The 20,941-nt window shown below is 39.0% G+C and overlaps 1 protein-coding gene and 1 pseudogene across 11 annotated transcripts in view; both read right to left on the bottom strand.

Moving 5' to 3' along the window:
• GULP1 (GULP PTB domain containing engulfment adaptor 1) overlaps positions 1-20,941 on the bottom strand; it is a 288,455-nt gene that overhangs the window by 121,617 nt on the left and 145,897 nt on the right. The gene's annotated exons all lie outside the window — the stretch shown is intronic.
• LOC142424360 (L-lactate dehydrogenase A chain pseudogene) lies at positions 3,580-4,658 on the bottom strand (annotated as a pseudogene).

Consider the following 20,941-nt stretch of genomic DNA (forward strand, 5'->3'; position numbering starts at 1 on the left):
CACATCCTGTCTATTCAATCTCTCTCCCCGTACACTTGTCCTGCTCCCTTATCTCACAGGAATAGCGGGGCAGGTTCAACCCTCTAGACTTGAGCGTTGTTCTCAGTTCAATCTACTTCCTTAAATCTCCTGTTGGATATATTTGCACACTCATGGAAATCATTAGAGCTATAGATTTCTTTTGCTGCCAAATTCTTGAAGTTTTCATTCTTTTTTCCATTTCATCAAATCTGACCTGTGCAGTCCTGCTGATTTACATTTCAAAAAGAGTTCTGGCTGATGGAAGGATATTGGAGGTATGAGAAATAACACAAGACAACCACTACTTTTCTGTCTTTCTTTTAAGCTGACTGATAGAGCTCTTATTGAAAAGATACTGGTGAAAAAAAAATGAAAGTTCAAAGAGGGAAATTTAAAGTTTCTCTTTGACATACGTTAGCTTGGAACTACCAGACAGATGCCTAAGAGGAGGTGCTGAGAGAATCCAGGGTATCGAGCACACTGTCCTTTCCAGGTGTCCTGCAGTTGGTTCTGATTCATAGCAACTCTCTATGTAACAGAATGAAACACTGCCTGCTCCAGCGCTCACCTCACAACTGTTGGCGTACAGAGCCCATTGTTGCAGCTACTGTGCCAAGCCAAATGGGTGAGGGTTTTCCTCTTTTTTTGATAAGCCAGACTTCACCAAGCATGGTACTTTTTCCAGGTACCAGTAGCTCATGAAAACTTGTCCAAAATATGAGCGATGAAGTCCTGCCATCCTTGTTTCTGAGAAGCCTGCTAACTGTAATTCTTTTAAGACATATTCGTTTGTTTGTCTGGCAGTGCATGGTGCTTTCAATACTCTTTGTCAACACCATGGTTCAAATATATCAATTCTTCTCTGGTCTTCCTTATTCATTATCAGGCACTGACATGCATAGGAGACAACAGAAAAATATCATGACCTGGGTCCGGAGCACTTGAGTCCTCAGAGTGACATCTTTGCTCTTTCACGCTTTAGAGAGCTCTGGTGCGATACGCCTGCCTGAGGCAATACGTTGTCTGTCTCACAAAAGGCAGGATGGGAGTAGAGACACAGGAGGGGGAGGCTTCACAATTTTCACGTAAGAATGAAAGTAAAAGATAATGCTTCTGTGAGCTCTTTGAAGCCTTCTCACATTTAAAGTGTCTATAGATGACAAGATCAGATAGGGCATGGGTTTCAACAGAGAAATTGTAATTGAGCCCAAATATATATATTTTTAATTTATAAATCAAACACAATAAAAAATTTAAAAACGTTTTTGAGATAGCATAAAATCCAGTGGAGCATTCAAGTGGAAGATGTTTTTCATAATAGCATGAATGACTGAATGAATGACAACTTCACAACATGAAGGCTATTAGTAACTTAAATCATTGTAATTTCAGGGAAGAGAGGTCTAAGGTTGGTGTTTATTCATCACAGAATAAGAACCGCGTGGTTAGTGCTGATTCACGAGAGAAGACGACGTGGAGCGGAGATGGGGAATAGAGAAACTCAAAGAATCTTGCTGGAAATGGAGTTAAGAAAATAATAAATATGTTCACAGGAAGATTACAGATACTCTAGATATAGACTTCCTTCGTTATTGGGAGCTATTGAATGTGTGTGTACGTTAATGGAGAAATTCGGTTAATGGGAGAAAAGTGATGTCGCATGGAGGAGCATGAATGTAGGAACAAATTCCTTTAATAGGCATGAAGGGAGACACACACTTCACAAGCTACGTAAGCATCCTCACATAAAGAAAAAGATACTTCCTGCATTCCAACACAAACAGGCTGGATTAGTGGAAAATGTTAAAATAAAAAATTATTAATAGTTTTATAGCTTTAAGAGGGAAATATGACAGTATTCCATTAATTACACATATTTTCTCAATTAAAGAAACTTTAAAGTGAGGAAGATGAAGATAAGGAGATGTGAAGAGAAAAAGAAGAGAGAGAAAGGGAGGGAGGGAAGAAAGGCAGGGAACCAGAAAATTGTTATCTCCGAAGTTTGAAGGTGACTTTAACAGGCTGTGTCCTGGTAGCACAGTGGGTGGTGTGGTGGGCTGTGAACTGCAATGCCAGTAGTTGGAAACCACCAGCCATGCCCTGGGCTAAAGATTTACAGCCTCAGAAAGCCACAGGGGCAGTTCCGCTCTGTCCTAGAGGATCGGTATGAGTCGAATCAATGCAACGGCAGTGAGTCTGGTAAGAGGCAGAAGGGAAAGATACACATCACATTCGTAGTAGGTTTTCATCGGGCAGCTAGCTGCAAGATCAGCAGTTCAAATCCACCAGCCGTTCCTTGGGAGAAAGATGAAGATATCCCCTCCAGGACAGACTTGCAGCCCCAGGAGCCCTGTACAGGGTCACAATCAGGTGGAATCACATAGATGGAAGTGATCTTTTTAAGGAATGCTCAATAGGAAGGAGCCCTAGTGACATAGTGGCTAAAATACTCGGCTGCTGACCAAAGAGTTGGCGATTCTACCTCACCAGTCTTTCAGAAAGATGTGCTTCCTTAAAGACTGCAGCCTAGGAAATGTGGTGGGACAGTTGTATAAGTCTTCTGTGAATTGGAATAGACTTGACGAGGCAGTATGGGGTTTTGTTTTGTTTTCAATTGCTTTGTTTTATGAGAATTGTGATACAAATGAGGATTTGTAGCTGTCCACTAAGTTATTGATGGTTAGTTTGAATTGTTAGATTTCCTTATCTTTGTGATCAACCAGTCATCTTGCACAATTACAATAAGACCCCTTTGACCCTGATCTATTGATTGTGGGGAGCCAGGAGTACAGTGGTATTTGCAGCTCCAATGAGGAAAAGAGATAGGATAGTAAGATACATACCAAAGCTGGAAAGCATGGCTTCACACCTTCAGCCTAAAAGATCCTTTGTACTGGACAGTGAGGAACATACTTCTTTCTTTATTATCTAACTTCCATCTCACCGAGTGAAATGATTTTTTTTCCTTTTCTTCTTTTTTTGGTGTGTTGGACATGAAACAAGGTAATATCAGGTAACTGAGAGCAATCTTTTCCTTTGAGCAAATTATGCAGAAAGAATATAGTCATTCAAACCACGGAAGGTTTTCATTCTACATTTCTTGGAATACAGTAATAGAAGCCACTGTTTGGCACTTTCTCTTTGAAAGGAAAAGAAAGAAGAAGACAGAGACCCCAATTACTCTAGGATCTCTGATAAACACGTATGTTTCTGCCCAGGATGTGTTTGGTTTTAAGAGACAGGGGTATTAAATCAAATACACTAGCCAACATATGAGTATATTTGGAGTTCTATAACAGATTGAAATTAAGGATTTCATTTCTTTTGAAGGACTAAACTAACCATGAATTCTTTTTTTTCCCCCCTCGGAGGTGTGAACAGTTTTATGCTAACCAATACAGAACTACACATGATAAATATGATTCACCTTAGGATAGAGTTGTAAGGCTTTATGGCCCATTCCCAGGTCTGACTTTAGGAAACTAATGTTTTTCCTGGATCATAATTTTACTGCTTTAGTCACAGAGCAGATTAAAATAAAAGAGCAACATGCACACATCCCCCAACTGAGATCCATTTGTAGCCCAGACAGTGAAGTGGTTTGTACAAGACTTTAAAACTGCAGCTCTTTTTGGATCCCCCAAAGCGTATCTGCACTTTTCTTCAACCGGGCCTCTTCCTCGGTAGTCAGAGTCACCTTCACCACGTCTGAGATTCCGTTCTGTCCCAGGATGCATGGAACACTGAGGAAGACGTCCTCGTTTATGCCATAAAAGCCCTTAATCATGGTGGAAATGGGATGTCCCCACCTGAGATTCTTCATTATACTCTCTGCCAAGTCAGCCACAGACAGCCCAATGGCCCAGGAAGTATAGCCTTTCAGTTTGCTCACCTCATAAGCACTTTCGACCACCTGTTTGTGGACCTCTTTCCATTGTTCCTTATCTGAATCAGTGCCTAAAGCAGGATGCAGGTTTTTCAGGGAGACACCAGCAACGTTCACTCCACTCCAAACTGGCACACTAGAGTCTCCATGCTCCCCAAGGACCCATCCATGACAGCTTAATGGGTGCACTCCCAGCCTCTCCCCCATGAGATAACGGAACCGTGCTGAATCCAGATTGCAACCACTCCCAATAACACGGTTCTTGGGGAAGCCACTTATCTTCCAAGCCACATAGGTAAGGATATCCACTGGATTAGAAACAATGAGCAACTTGCAGTTTGGACTGTACTTTACGACGTTCCGAATGATGAACTTCAAGATGTTCACGTTACGTTGGACCAAATTAAGACGACTTTCTCCCTCCTGCTGACGAGCTCCAGCCGTGATAATGACCAACTTGGAATTTGCAGTTACATCATAGTCTTTGCCAGAGACGATTTTTGGTGTTCGAAGGAAAAGGCTGCCATGCTGGAGATCCATCATTTCACCCTTCAATTTGTCTTCCATGACGTCAACAAGGGCGAGTTCATCTGCCAAGTCCTTCATTAAGATACTGATGGCACAGGCCATGCCCACAGCACCCACCCCAACAACTGTAATCTTATTCGGGGGGGTCTGTTCTTCCTTCAGGAGATTCTGAATCAGCTGGTCCTTCAGAGTTGCCATGGCGCTGCTTTTGGAAGAGGAAGGAACCGGACTGCATGTCGGGCGAGCGGGAGGCGAAGGGAAGCAGACCGCGGCAGCAGCTCCGGGGCTCTAACCATGAATTCGTATAGTGACCCCAAGTGTACTGGAGTAGAGCTGTGCTCCACTTTCAACGGATGATTATTCAGAAGGCGGTTTTCAAGATCTTTGTTCCTGGGGGATCTCTGAGTGGACTTGCAGAGTTAGCATACACACTATCGGCACCACCCAAAGACTCCCGGAGATGCTAAAGGTGCCTCCTCCCCCGTCTCCCCCAAAAGAGTCTAGAAGAGTAAATACTTTAAAGCGAAATACTTTTACAGAGCAACGCTCACGGTGAATGTTTAAAACAATTACATTTCTAAACATATCAGATTTCACTGACTGAAATGCCCTGTGTACGTGTACTCAAGACACAGAGTTAGAATTTGTGCCAGTGAATATTTTGTGAATTGGCTAGTTTTAGCACAGATGCAAATACTTACTTTAATTAAATGAATGAGGGGCAGAACTGACGGCCTGCATCTTAAAACAAATGAGCAAGCAGACCATGTGCCTAAGCGTGGACATTTAACTTCACTTTTTTACAGTGAAGAACTTCAAAGTATATTTGATACCTTCTGTTATTGCCCCTAGATGGCGCAAATGGTTTGAGTTCCACTAGTAACCTAAAGATAAGCCCAAACTCACTGCTACCTAGTCCAATCCAGTTACATAGTGACCCTATAGGGCAGGGTAGAACTGCTCCTGTGATTTCCAAAACTGTAATTCTTTACAGGAGTAGAAAGTCTCATCTCTCTCCCTCAGAGCAGCTACTGGTTTCTAACTGGTAACCCATTGAGCGGTACGGCAGAAGAACACGTCCTCACTACTTTCATAACGCTCTCAGCCAAGAAAACCATATGGCGCATTCTTCTCAGTAACACACGACATTGCCACGAGTCAAAGTCAACTCAAGTGTAATTGTTTGTTTGTTTTCCTTCTGATTTGTTATTTAAGAATTTGAAAATTTTATGTGCTACTTTTGTAATATGCCACACCATTCTAATAATAAAATATTAAAAGAAAACCTATATAAATAAGAATGCAAAAATTACCATGCAGATTACTTTGGATCAGTGCTTCTCGAGGGAGGATGTGTTTACACATGTCACGATATCGGGAGTGATGGTAGGACCATGGGCCTAGCACCTGCGGTTCTGATAAGTGAGTACCCAGGATATTTAGTATTTTCAAAATAGAAAACTTAGGGGTAAATCTTTATAAAATTTTGCTTGATGAGCCTATGCACAAAATAAAGAAAAATGCATTAAACTATCTAGATATGAAAAGGTCATGAATATGTCAGAGGAAGAAATGTGTCCTTCTAATCTCTTGACATTTTTTAAACCTAACAATCTGAGTCCATTTCTGTATTTTACAGTTTTATAACTTAAAGCTGCTGTCAGGCAGAATCCCAGATGGCCTGCCCTGTTTTCAGGCCAGTGACCTGGAGGTGAGAAGTCTTCTGGTCTTGTGATTCATCTGCCAAAACACACTCTTGTTTCTGATCTGATACTTTCTTTCCTCTTATTATTCTTCTGAACACATAAAAAGAGGTATCACAAAAGCATAATCTTTTAGATTTAGTGACAACCAGACAGAGAAGTAACAAGTCTGTCTGGAATAACAAGACTGAATAGTCTCAAGGCTTCTTTTATTTACAAAGGTAAGTGTGCATATTAAAAAAGATTAAATACTACAGTGTGAGTAATTATTTTTAATGACCATATATTACCAAAAAACCCTCTTAGAAGAAAACACAATGTATTCTAAGTTGGCATATATTTATTTCCTAAAGTTTACATCTTTCACCATAGACATTTTTTCAACATAACATTTGGGGTGTAAATTGAGGCTTCTCTATTCGTGCTTTCGATGACAGCTTTAGCTTACTGTCTGTTAGTGACAGGACATTTCGACCCTTTCAGAGTCTCAAAGAAACGACGCTGAAAAGAGAGTTACGCTGCCAGCTGCTCAGTGGTCTTCTTTACAACACGTACAGCAAGGCTCGCTACTAAAAAGACGGCACTTTCAGCTCTGATGTTAATATCAGGGGTTTCAATGGCAAGAAGCCTACCTAAAAATAAGTAGAATGTTTGGTTTTCTTTCAATTTGAGGACAGTCAGCCAGGCAAACATATTTTAAGTTCTGGAAAGTATTCACTGAATCACCTAACACCATCAGCAGCAGGTCACCCACACCTACTGGGAAAAAGGGAGTCAAAGACGTCATCGCTGAGCAGGCTGGTCATGCTGGAGGTGGGAGCGCAGCTTTCCTCCTGTTAAACAGAAACAAGCCTGGCGTTTTCTCAGTGCTCCTTTTGTATGAGCGCTCTGTTCTCCTAACGCAAACCACATGCGACGGGGTCCAGCCAGCACTCATTCCTGTGACGTTACACATGCACGCCCTCAGCAGTCAAGCAGGACTGTGACTGCGTGATCGTCAATGTCAGATCGGGCTCTAGACCACGTTAGGACCAGCTGAAACAAGAGCATGTCTTTCCTCCAGAATGTAACCGTGCTTTTCAGATCATCAATTTGGTCGGCGATTGTCAAAGGAAAAGTCGTCCCTTATAAGAATTCAAATTTCAGAAATCATGGCATCAAATGCAATGTTATTAATTCAGAGGTCCAAGCTGACTGTTTTGTTCTGCCAGAAAAGAGTCACTAGATGTTGCAGTTTAAAGGGAGAACAATTACGTACTCAATTACCCCTAATTGAGTAATTCGCCAAAAATACGTAAGCTTTAAACCTCCTATTTGCTTGGGTAAAGTCAGGAACTCAGGGGGGGAAATACTGAAGTGTAATGATTTTCAGCTGTGGGCCAGATGCGGCCTCAGATGGAATTGGAAACCTTATGGGATAGTAATCACGGCTCCTGAAACATGCAGGAATTCTAGCCATGCTTCCGTGGGCCCCGCTTTGGGCTGTGAAAAAACTTTCTGAAAGTTCAACCCTCAGAAAATATACTACATCCAAATGTGCCTACTACACAGGAAACATCTCAGCTCGGCAAAGAAGTCTCACGTTTTAAGTGTTCTTCTCTTTCTTTAGTATTAGGGAAAGCATTCTTAACTGAAGAACATGAAAGAAAACAGGAAGAAGTCATCTTGGTCCATGAAGTGCATTAATCTTTGTATTAAAAGGAAAATACACAACTATATATTCATGTGTAATATGCATATCCATCCAAACAGTCACATACCCAAAACAAACAAACACCACCGAGACCAAACTCACTGTGGAGTCGATGCCAACTCATAGGGACCCTTTAGGGCAGGGAAGTACTTCTAGGAGTTCACGAGATAGTGACTGTTTGTCAGGGTAGAAAGCAGTGTTTCTCCTGTAGAGCTTCTTGTGGCTCTGGACGGTGAAACTTGAGGATCACAGACCAATGCATAACCACTACATCAGACACATCTGATATGTAATGGATACATTAAAATATTTAGTCTATATTATGTACTTATAATAAATACGAAATGTTTCTATGAAATGTACATGTACTACACATGGCATATACAAGTAAAAGTTATATAATCATATGTTTATATTTATGCAGTGATTGTAATAATATCACAACCTTTAATATTTAAGGAGTGACTACAAAATTTATACATTCAATTTACTTCATCATTAGAGGTTCTAAGGAGTCCTGGTGGTACAATGTTTAAACACTGCCCTGCGAACAGACAGAAAGGAATTCAAATGACGGGCACTCGCAGAGGAAAGATGCGGTCGTCTGCTTCCATAAAAAGACTCACCACCCTGAAAACTCTGTCCTCCAGAGTTGCTAGGAATCGAAATCAACTTAATGACACTAGATTTAGGATTGGGTATTATGGCTATATTTCAAAATACTGGTTAGAAATAGTTCAAAAATAATGGTGATTATGCTACAATTTAATTGTACTACATATATTTAATGCTTAGAGTAAATAACAGTAAACAATTGCATATTTTAAAGATTAAAATAATAACCAGACAGCACATAAATGTGAGTGTGAGGAAATAAATCTCTACTTTCTCTATTGAAAGCAGAATTACTTCTGACATATTCGAGAAACCCTACAGTCCTTATACCAGGTATGAAATAAAATCATACCCACTGCCCTAAGGCTGACTCTAACTCACAGTGGCAGACAGAAAATAACAGAACTACTCCAGGTTTCCAAGGCTGTGCATCTTGATGAAAGCCGACCGCCACGTCTACCTTCTGCAGAGTGGCTGGTGGGTTGGTTCGAACCACCAACATATGTTAACAGTAGCGGTGCGATGCCAGGAACAGTGTGAAATGTCACTAAAACACTTGTCTCGATGCTATTAGTAGTGACCCAATAATACCTGTTTCTGGCTTTTTCTCAGGTCATCTGCTTAATATTATTTGGGGTAATTATTAATTTGTATGTATTAATATGTAAAGCTCATACATTTTGAGATTGAGTAGATTTAGAGAAGGTAATTTATCTGAACAATCTAAATGTATACCATCATTAAGAGAGAAGAAAAAAAGAAAAGAAACCAGAGACTTGGAGAACTTTCTAAACACATGAATGCATGTCTTTCTTTTTTAAAAGAAAGATAAAATCTGTAAAGGTCATCTGAACTCCTGCTATACTCTGTCTCCTTTAAGTTCAAGTAAAACTAATTTCTTACCAAATTTTCCAATAATGAGGCAGTAATTCATTTTGGCTATAAACTCGTAGAATCCTTCCAATGCATTAGTTCCAGGCATGATTCCAACATTCCAGAATTGTGGAGCAGCAATGGGGATTGCTTTGCAATCCTCTGCATTAGCAGAAATGATTGGAAAATCGATAGCAGAAATACCCGTTCTAATTTTCTAGCTTTATCATTATGGTGCACACCCTATGCTGCACACTCAGCCCACAGAAGCAATTATGTCTCACAAGGCTCCTGGCATTTGTGTCCTGAATTTCCAAAGCTTCACTAGAAGAAGTATGTTTACTCCCTGATCAGTATTCATTTCTAAACAATTTTTTAGGAAGCAAAGTAAATAAATAATCCATGGACGCAGTTCAAACCGAGATTCATAGAGAAACATTTAATGTAGGGGTGGGAGAAGGATGTAGTAGAATGAAAATGCATAGCAGAAGGAAATATAAAAGTTTTGAAACATTTCCTACCATGGGAACTAATTTTACTTATATAATAGGGTAAATAAAAGCAGAGGTAGTACATGAGTAACTTTTTTTTTCTAAATAATCTGATTCTCTGTAAGGCTTGGGAAACTAGAATGTGTGTGTGTGTGTGTGTGTGTGTGTGTGTGTGTGTGTGTGTGTGTGTGTGTAGCACTAGACATAAGAATGATGCAGTCAGATTCCACAAACATATCAATGCCTACTTTCAGCCAGACATTACATAAGTAGGCACACTTTCATATATGTTTCATTTAATACTGTCAGTCTTTTGGGAACATTCATTTAATAAGGAGCAATACTGAGTTATCTGTTGGTTATAAATATCCCCAAGACCCTCAGCTGGTAAGAGACAGAGAAAATATCAAACCTCTGGTCTAACAGTAAATTCAGGAGGTATTACAATTACATAAGTATGTATCAAACCCATTAAATGCATATGTTTTCTTTCGCAAAAAAAAATCATTCTCTATCTCTATTCTTTTAGGATGTTTTGTCTTGTTTTGAGTGATGTAGGGATCGTGGTTTGGTCATATAGCGGCAAAGAACTCAGCAGCCAACTCAAAGGCTGGCCAGGTGAACCCAGCCAGCTGCTCTGCTGGGAAAGGAGCTCACTCAAGGTCTGTGTCTGTAGAGACCACAGGCTGGAAGCCCTGGGGGAAGTTTTACTCTTACATTTGGGGTGTCTATGAATCAGAAGCAATTTAATGGCACCTAATAGAAAGAGGGGAACTAAAGGTAGGGGCTACAAAGAAAGATCTTTAAAATACCTCTTGATTTATTGCTACAATGTAGAACAGAGTTACATGAACATTGCCCCAAAAGGAGATACGTTATACTTAATCTTGCTGCTTGTTGATATATATGCTAACCTTTATGTGTGCATACATTATGGGACACACTTTCCATGGTCTTGCTAATTAGCTCTTTTATATGTGACAAAAATATCCCAGAAATTTCCATATCACACGGTGTAGACCTTATCTTCAGGACTTTACCATTTATTTCTGTACTAACATAGACTGTGTTCTGATATTCCAAATGATGTGTTCGACCAAATAGCTGATGTTTTGCTTTCATCGAAAGGATCGCTGTAGTCCTATCGTACATAGGTCACCAAACTATTACCCCCTCTTCAGAAAAAAAGAAAATTCCTCAGTGGCCCTTCACCCTGGCAATTAAATTTTTTGTACTATAGCCCATAATCCAGGTTAAAGTGTCGGTTTTTGCCTCTACAGTCACCTTCGATAGTTACAGCATCCCCTGAGGACAGGCATCAACCACTTCGGGAAGCTCTGTTAGGAATACCAACATTGTGCTATGTTTCACTTTAAACAAGGTTGAAGGTGTAGTTTTCTCTCAAGAAATTTCTCGTGACCAAAGGCAAGAGAACACGTTACATTAAAAATCATATAGCCTGTGAACATGAAATACAGAAAATCAGTAGGTGTATAAAAGAGCTGAAATTCCATCGTTTATTCAGGGATCTTTGAAGAGTGGATACACCATATATTCGATATCGTGCATGTGCCTGGCAATGAACCAGCACACTTTAACTATGGCATCTCATTTACTTTTCAGAATAATATTCGCAGATTGATAGCAATTCAATATGATTGCAGCTGGACAAAGTAACAAGATGATTTGCCCAAATCTATGCATCAATCAAAATGGCATAAGTTTGGGAAGTCCATGGGAGTCTAATGCACATATTTCAGCTTGGAATAGTGACTACAAACAGACAACCTAAGACAAAAGCAAACGTGCTGAGCCTGTGGGAGCACAAGAATTTAAAGCACCATGGTCTCACTGCCACTGCATCAATTTTGACGTCTGGTGGCACATATGGGGGTGGGAGTAGGACGTGAAAGAATAAAAATGCATAGCAGAATGAAATATGAAAGTAGTAACACATATCTCACCTTGGATTCGTTATTATAACACAAATCCCTCCTAAAATCATTCTTAATAACAAAAGTGACCATAGTAAATCTTATTTCCAAATTCATCATACAACTTGTCCCTTCTGAAAAATCAGTAATTGATTAAATAAAATCATGCTTTACTCATGCAAATTCAAACAAAGATTTTCTTTGTACATAAATTGAAGTTTAATTTTTGAAAGTCTTACCTAGTTATCATGTAGGAGAATGAAAGAATTCTCTACGATATGACAAACATTAGAGCGGAAGAGATCTAGTCCAGACAAGTCAATTGTGTCAGAAAAGTACAGATAAGTAACCTAAGCCCTGTCAGGAGAGCAGAAACCAAACACAAAGAGCAGCAAATAAGGTTGAACCCAGAATCTAGGACACTGGAAATGCTGTGCCCTAAGCACAATTCTATGCTGTCAAACTTGGATTTGGTTTGTATTATTGAGGAAGCTTTGGTGGCAGTTACAGAGCAAACTGAAAGTAGCTTGACTAATAGGTAATCACTATCTTCCATAACAAGAGATGTGAAAGTAAATGGTCCCAGGCTTGACAAATACTGCACACACATTCAGCTAAAAACCCAAACCCATTCATAGCAACCTGGTAGGACAGAGCAGAGAGCCTCCATAAAGTTTCTGTAAATGTTTGCAAAATCAAACTGTCCCATCTTTCTCTGAACCAATCATTGGTGGGTTCAAACCAACTTCTTGTCAGTTACCAGGCAAGCATTTAACCGCTACACCACCAGCATTTCTTAACAGTGCATTCCTACTGTCAAAGACAGAGCTTTCTGCTCCCCAGAAACCCAGAGGCAGGTTCTACCTTGTCCTACAGTCACCGTAAGTCAGAACTGACGCAGTGGCAGTGAGACCATGGTGCTTTAAATTCTTGTGCTCCCCAGGCTCAGCATGATGGCTTTCGTCATTAGGTTGTCTGTTTGCAGTAGCAAAGATGGCTGCTCCTACCACTTAATCATAGAGATATAGACAGAAGATCAATTCATTTAATCACAGTACTATGAAAAAAAGAAAAAGGAGAAGAAAAGATAGCTCTTGAGAATCCCTCAAACAGATTAAGCGATGTCTACCACTGAGAATGGGAAAGTGAATGCCGGGCGATTTTGTTTCCTCAGTCGGTGGTAATAGGCCACGTGGTTCATACATCAGACAAGAGTTAGATTACTAAACACAAGGTTAGCAGCTCGAATCCACGAGCCATTCGATGGAAGAACAATGATTCTGTATGGTTCTATAATAATTTATAGCCTAGGAAACTCAATACAAGGTGACTCTGTGTGTGGAGTTATTGACAAGTTAAGTTTGTGACTATAAGCAAATTAAAAAATTTAAATAATCATTTCCTGAAACAGACTTGAAGTTAAAGTTTGAAGTTTCTGCTTTGTTTTACTGCCTCTCCCCACTCATCTATAAAATATAATGGGTGGTTAAAATGGTTATTTCAAGCCCTGAGATTAGTAATCATTCAGAATATAACAAAAATATTAAAATCCCAAATGGAACATGGAAGAAATGAGAATATTCTTTGTATTGACAAACAAAACTTATCTAAATGCCCTGAATATCAGAGATTCTATTTATTAAAATAGAATTGTGGGTACTAATCATTGTGGGTACTGATTTGTTCACATCAAGGACCATGGCAGACCAGAGGAGAAGGCCCTGGGAAGTGAAAACCAATGAAAAGACATAGGCAGAGGCTTGAAAGTTCCCATTGAAAATCTAGTATGTTTATTTTTATTCAAACTCATGGTTTCTAGAGCACCTTGCTGTAATTGTATAAATGCCAGAGTCAGACGCTAATTTTCATAATAGAGTCAATAGACATACTCTGTGCTTCAGTCACTCACAGCAGCTTCTTTTCAGTAGACTCCAATTTATCATTAGTTAATTATTCTCTCAGTGATTCTCAACAGCACGCATGCTTTGACTGCTTCAGTCATTTTAAAAACTAAATTAATTTTTTTTTATTTTAAATAATTTAAATTTATTTTTATTTTAATTCCCAAGGAATTGATTAGATGATGAGACACAGTAAGCAGCCTGATAGAAATCCAGAATTCAGATAAGCTTACTACGATCAATTCTATTACCCATCACTACTATAAGATAATTACTGTCTGTTCATATGAATCGCCTAACCTTTGATATCTTATTATAACTGCAATAGGAAAATAATGAGCGGCAGTAATCATGCAGTGGTAGAAGGAGGGTTATGTGTGTGTGTGCATGTGTGAGTGTGTGTGAACACACACATGGGGCTTAATTTTTCACAGATAATTTCATAATATTTTATTTCCATTTTATGTGAACTTTGAAGTCCTTTGTGTATCTATAGGTATCTACCTATCCCTATATAGATAGTTGTATGACCTATAGATATGTGACTTAATCAGTTGACGGTCTTTGAAATCCCATATTTATTTCAACTGTATTATTTGAAAACTGTTATTTATAATATAAGCTTTTTATAACAAATGTTTTATAAGACCATGCCAGTTTTAGTAGGAAAGTACAGAATATTCTTGGTATAACCTTCTAAATCATAAAAGGCAATATAGGGAACATTTACTACCCTGGGATGTCAAACATCAAAATTTCAATATTTATTAGCCTCTTAATATCTATCAATCACTGAGGTAGGCATTTTCCAGCACATCAGCTCAATTATATGTTGGTGACAGAAAGAAATATGATGTATACAAAAGTGACTATGATGTGTGGTATACTTGCTTCCAGAAGATAACTGGAAGTTAGCTGTTGACTGGCTTTGTAAAGGAGGCAATGATGCAATTAAATTTAGAGTAGAAAAACTACTTTGACACACAGAAACCAGTGAGCGAAAGGGGCACTCAGGTTGATAAATAATCTGTTCTAAGATTTAAAGTCAGGAAGATATGTGGCATGGTTGCGGTGGTAGATGCATAAGCTGTTGTCATTTTGAGACTTAAGAGTGAAGGGGTGGAGTTTAACCTGTCAATCAGGTCGCAGCTTGATGATCTCATTTGAAGGCACTAAGGAGATAAAAGTTCATTGGAGGCGGACACATGCTCATTCCCTGCAAGACATTCTTGTTGAGAAGACACATGGGGATACGCTAGAGCCCTGGAGCTGAAGAAGCCACATGGAGACCCAGTTCCATTGCCACTGGATCCACAGGACTTTCCACCCACTGGCCTGGAATCTTCCTGCATTCAGTGTCATTGCATGTGTTGTGTGAGTCTAAAGAGGAATTTACAGATTGTTATTGGACATATGGACTAATATTGGACTTATGAACTCGATCTGTACTGGGCTGGGATGGCTCTTATACACATGAGTTTCTATGAATTTGTTTCTCTAATCTACCTGGTCTAACACAATTGTTGTATGTCTTGCAGCTGATTTCCAAAGAGTGGCAGAGTCAGCTATAATAATGGATCCAGAAAATGTACATGGAAACCAGCCTTCTATGTTCCTGAGAGGTAAAGTACAATGCTAGACTTTATTCGCATACAGAATCTTTAAGCATTTTTAGCGGTCCACTGGCAGGACTTCCACGGGTGATTTTATTTCAACATAGAGGTATTGACTACTTACCATGTGTAAAGTCCTATACGACAAACTGAGAGAAGAGAAAATGATATAGACAAGCATGGGGCAATAAAACTTCACAAACTTATGGAAATGTTCCACATTACTGATGTCCAATAGGGAGGCAACTGTTGCATGTGGCTATTGAGTAGTTGAATTGTGACTAGCACATTGAGGAACTATGGCTACTGGCTACTGTATTTGTGTTTGTTGTTGTTCTTAGGTGCCGTCTAGTGGGTTTCAACTCCTAGCGGCATGGACAACAATTGTAACATTGCCCGGCCAGTCGTACACCATCCTCCCAATCATAGTTATGTGTGAGCCCGTTGTTGCAGACACTGTGTAGCTGTATTAGGTAGTACAATCATAGACCGTACCCTCACAAATTAATATGTGTAAGGTTAAAAACATACCTCACAACGGAAGCACAGGTAGTACTGTTAAAAAACAAATTTATAGTAAGACAGGCTTTGTTTTGGGGTTCCTCTAAGAAACCAAGCACTTACTTTAAAGATACCCATCACCAAATTTACTCTGCTGACACTTTCTTTCACCCAACGTTGCAAATCCTTACTTTCCTTTTTAAAGCAATGCTTAACAAGACTGAAATTCAATATTTCTCCCCCACCTTTCTGTTATCAATTAGGAGCCCTGGTGACACAGTGGTTATGCATTGGCATTGATTCCTGAAAAGTCAGTCAAAACCCCCAGCTGGTCCCTGGCAGAAGGAGGAGGGTTTGTACTCCACTAAAGAGTAGCAGTCTCTGAAATTCACATGGGCAGTTCTACCCTGTCCTATTGGGTCACTATGAGTTGGGAAAGACTTGGTAACAGTGAGTTTTCTGGTTTTGTTTTAAATAAAGCCTCTTTAGGCCACTTGCTTCATCTGAAATCAAAATGGTCTCACGACATATTTTACAACTAACCAGAATAAGCCGTAGGTTCAAATTTTGTTGAGGTGATATTTTTTTTAACATTATAGTATCTTAGGAGCTAAGTGATTCCTATCCTGTGGGAAGTAAATTGATCAAGAAAAATGTGTTTTGTTGTGATAGTTAGCTTTGTGTGAATGTCACGGGGCCAGGTTCTCAATAATTTGACAGTGAGGACCAAATCATACTGAGATCTTCTTGAGGGTGTAACCTGCTTCCAGTAGAAGTGGATTCTGTGGGAAAGCTTCCTAGCTTTTATGCTGGGTCTGGATCTTGCATCTGTCTTATAGACCTCCAGCTCTTTGGACTTGAGCCAACACCCTGATGTATTGTTTGCTGATCTTAGGAATCAACAGCAGCCTGCCATCCTACCTGCCAACCATTGATTCATTCACCTTTGCAGCCAGAAGCCTATTGCCTGAATTGCTGATCTTGGGTTTATTAGTTCATGCACCCAGTTATGTGAGTCAGAAGCCCTGAGCTTGACAACTGACTTAAAACTTGCCCAATCTATCTAACTTTACAACTGTGTATGCCTTTACCTTGATATAGCCCTGGTGGCATAAGAGGTTATCTATTGGGCTGCTAACTGTAAGGTCAGCAGTTCAAAACCACCAGGTACTCCAAAAGAGAAAAAAGAGGCTTTCTAAAGCCTAAAGAGTTACATTACAGTCTTGGAAATCCACAGGGGCAGTCCTACTCTGTCTTATAGGGTAGCTATGAATCTAAACCAACTCAATGGTAGTGATTTGGTGTGACTTGGAAATATATACATATATTGTTCCCTAATTTTTCCCCTTAACCAAACTCAGCCTAAAACATTTGAAAATTTAATCTGGCTCCAGATTAGAAAATTTGGTTAAAGAGAGTTTGCAAAGTTGGGCAATCAGTTAAAAGTGTACTCCAATGATTGGGTGTCGGGTTACAGGATGATATTTCTTTTTTCTAATGAAAACAGAACATGGCAATATGGTAGACATTGTGTTTAGCATGCATTAAAATACTACAGAGGGTTCTCATTTTACTTCTACAATGGAGTGTGACGTGAGGTCGCAGGCCTTAAGGAATCAGGAGAATAAACAAACATGTCAATCACACCAGTTGAAGCATAATTAGGACTCAGGGGGATGAGTCAGCTAAATCGGGATATAGCTGTGCTGAGTCTCTTGCTATAGCTAAATCCTTATATTTTTCTCTGGGTATTTGCTAATTTTTCCCTTGTTGCCTCCTCCTCCTAAGATCATTATTCAAATCTAATAACAGGTGTATATTGTTTATGCCATGGCTAGTTGGAGCATTTTCTGTTTTTGTTGTAGTTGCTATTTGTCTGTCATGGTCATGTTAGGTTTTGAGCACTTAGACCTACAAATCCCTGAGACTATTGATTAAACCAGAAATTTCATTCCCTGGATAAGTCCTTCCCTGAAACAAAATTGAATGACGCTCTATTTTCCAGATAAGGATACTGACTAGTTGAGAGGAGGAACAGATTTAAATAAAATGTGGGATTAACCAAAATTAATAAAATTATAGTAGGCTCATTATTTTTTTAAAGTATATAAATAATATTGTAATTCACTTGTGTCATACTATAATAGTTGAATGCTAACAGTTTTACTCTAAGCCAAGCACAAATGTACACATTTATATTTATTATCTCAAAAAACTCTCACAATAGTATTATAACCTATGTACCATCATTACACAATCTTACAGATGAAGAAACTAAAAACAGAGAGGCTGAGCAACTTGCTCAGAATCATTTCAATAGTAAGCTTACTTATTTTCCCCCAAAACATCCCAGCACTTACATAGGAAGCAAAATTAACACATAAAAAATGCCATAAGCTTTTCATACTTTCTCTTTAAACAGGTGCTCTTATAAAATATCTTTGTATAATTTTATATGGATCTTATTGGTATCTGACACAGCCTTGTTTGCAAAGAGGACTTTAAGATGTTTCCAGCTAACATGAGGTTAAGTCTGAGAGTAGGTCTGAGGAGTGTGCTATAAAAATTAAAAAGAAAAACAGACACAGACAGAGCACGGATAGTCATGAATCTATAAGCTGAGAAGTACTAGGGCTACCAGCACTTTGGAGAAACAGAGAAGGATCTTTTCTTAAAGCAATCAGGGAGAACATGGCCTTGTTGACAACTGGAATTCAGACTACTACCCACCCGTTACTATGAGGCAATGACTCTCTAGTCCTATAAACCCCTAATCTGTGGTAATTTGTTACAACTTCAAAGGGAAACTAATGTGGGGGGGGGGGGGGAAGTAGTCAATCAGTGGTAGAATTCCCACGTTCTACACAGAGGATTCTGGTTTGATTTGGATCACAGTTCAACTTCACTTTAGATGGGGCAGCCAGGAATGGGGTTAACTCATTGGCAGCCAATACTAAGAAAAGTCTATGTATTTATATTTATAAATATAGTCACAGTGACCTTTACATATTAATTTAAAGTATTTACCAACTAGTGTTTTAATTTCAAATGTCTATTACATTAGTTTTCAGACAAACAGAATTTAAACTCTGTAATTATTATAATTTTATGGCCTTTGAAAAATTTCTATTTCTTCTCTTAGCTGGCATTTGACATTTTTCACCTGATTTTTTTAAAGGCTCTTTTCCATGCTTTTGAAAACCAATGGTCTGAAGCTGTCAAGGCATCATTGTAAAGTTCAATTCAAAATATTTACTTGTGCAGTAAATAGAAGCGATTTTAAATCTATTGTATTATTTTAAAGCTGGCAAAGCTCTATTGGTCAAGGTGCTTCTTCAATTCCAAATACAGAAAAATCCATTCTAGCTTAAGAAATGAAGGGGCTTTATTAGCTAAGTTAAGCAAGGATGACAAGCACAGTAGTGGATATTCCTGCTCTTTGAAGTTCACTCAAAATGAATGGACAGAGTAGTAGGAGTATTCCTTGTGCTCCTTTTTAGGCTCTCCTTCAAAAAGCTAAGAGGGATTTTCAGGCTCCAGCTTTTAATATCTTTCTAGAAGATTGTACAGATTTTTGAGCTTACCCTGAATGCAAACACTCCTTGCCAAGGTCTCCAGATCAGCTGCGCTCAAGCTTGAGCAAGAGGCATTGTTGATGGGATTCCAAATAGTGGGGAATATTCCAGGGGCATTCCCTGGACTTGGAAGAGGGCAAACTAAGTTGCAATTCCAGCATCATGATTCTTTCTGGATACTTGAATTAAAAAAATGACCTTACCACATCACAATGTTCTAAACTTAAAACTTCCTAATAGCAATTTATTTTTGTGTGAAAATGAAAAGAAAGTACATAGAATGGCAGGTGTTAATACCATTTATTATATGTGCAGTGAGTTTTGAAAATAAGAGGAAACTTGAGGATATTTTACAAACATTCCAGCACTACAGAGATGAAAGTTAATTTCATAGTCATCTACCTACTCAGGTTTGAGAAGTGCTAACACAATGCTCTCCTACTCCAACAGAATTTACAATGCCTTTGCACAATCGCTGTAGCTCCGCCAGCATAGAGGCCCCTTCCAATATTTCTTTTCTCACACTTCTTACTATCCCTAGCAATATGCTAACAACGGAGTCTCACTGCAATCCAGTCAATGCTGACTCACACAGAACCTGAAAATACTTCTCAGGGCTGGTTTGAGTTGTTAGGAAGTGGTTTGAAATGGTTGGAGTTCTGTGTTGTTGTGGTTGTGAGGTAAACTTGAATCATATTTGATTCATTTCAATCCTATGTAAAAGAGAACAGACGAGAAACTGTTAGTTCTGGGCTATCCTCTCGAGTGCTGTTATGTTTGAATTCATTGCTGTGGTCCCTTTGTCACTCCATCTCATCTTCCTCTTTTCACTGACTGACTAATTGTCCAAGCAAGATGTTCTCCCAGAACTAATCCTTCCTGTTAGCATGCTCAAAGTACATAAATCTCACCATCGTTACTTCTAATGAGCATTCTGCCTAATAGGATATTCAGTATTCTTTACCAACATCATAATTCAGAGATATTAATGCTCCTCCAGTCTTCCTTATTCATTGTTTAGCTACTGGGGTAACTGAAAACACCCTGACTTGGGTGAGACACATCTTAGTTCTCAAAGTGATATCTTTGCTTTTAAACATGTAAAGTGGTCTTTGGCAACAAATTTTCCCAATGCATTACATCAGTTGATATTTTTTAACAATTCCTTCCATAGGTGTTAATTGTAGTGCAAATAAAGTGAAACCCTTGACAATTTCCATCTCTTCTGCATTCATCATGACATTGCCGATCAATCCAGTTGTGAGAATCTTGCTTTCTTTCTTTATGGTGAGTTATCATCCATTCTAAAAGCTATAGTCCTTCACCCTGGTGAGTAAGTGATTCAACACCTCTCCACTTTCTTTTTTTTTTCTTCTACTTGGAATATTTATGAAATTCCTATTTTGAATTTATTTCAAATTCGACAGAAAAATTGTAGAATTACCACATCCACATCTCCGAGATCCACTAGAGGGTAACATTTTACAACACCATCTCACTTACTCACTCCCACACTCACTCATTCTACCTATCATATCTCTATCAATCTATCTATCTTTCATTAATCAATATGCTAATCATATTTGTTTTCCACCTCTCCACTTTCA

Source organism: Tenrec ecaudatus, chromosome 13 (assembly GCF_050624435.1).
Source record: "Tenrec ecaudatus isolate mTenEca1 chromosome 13, mTenEca1.hap1, whole genome shotgun sequence".
NCBI lineage: Eukaryota > Metazoa > Chordata > Mammalia > Afrosoricida > Tenrecidae > Tenrec > Tenrec ecaudatus.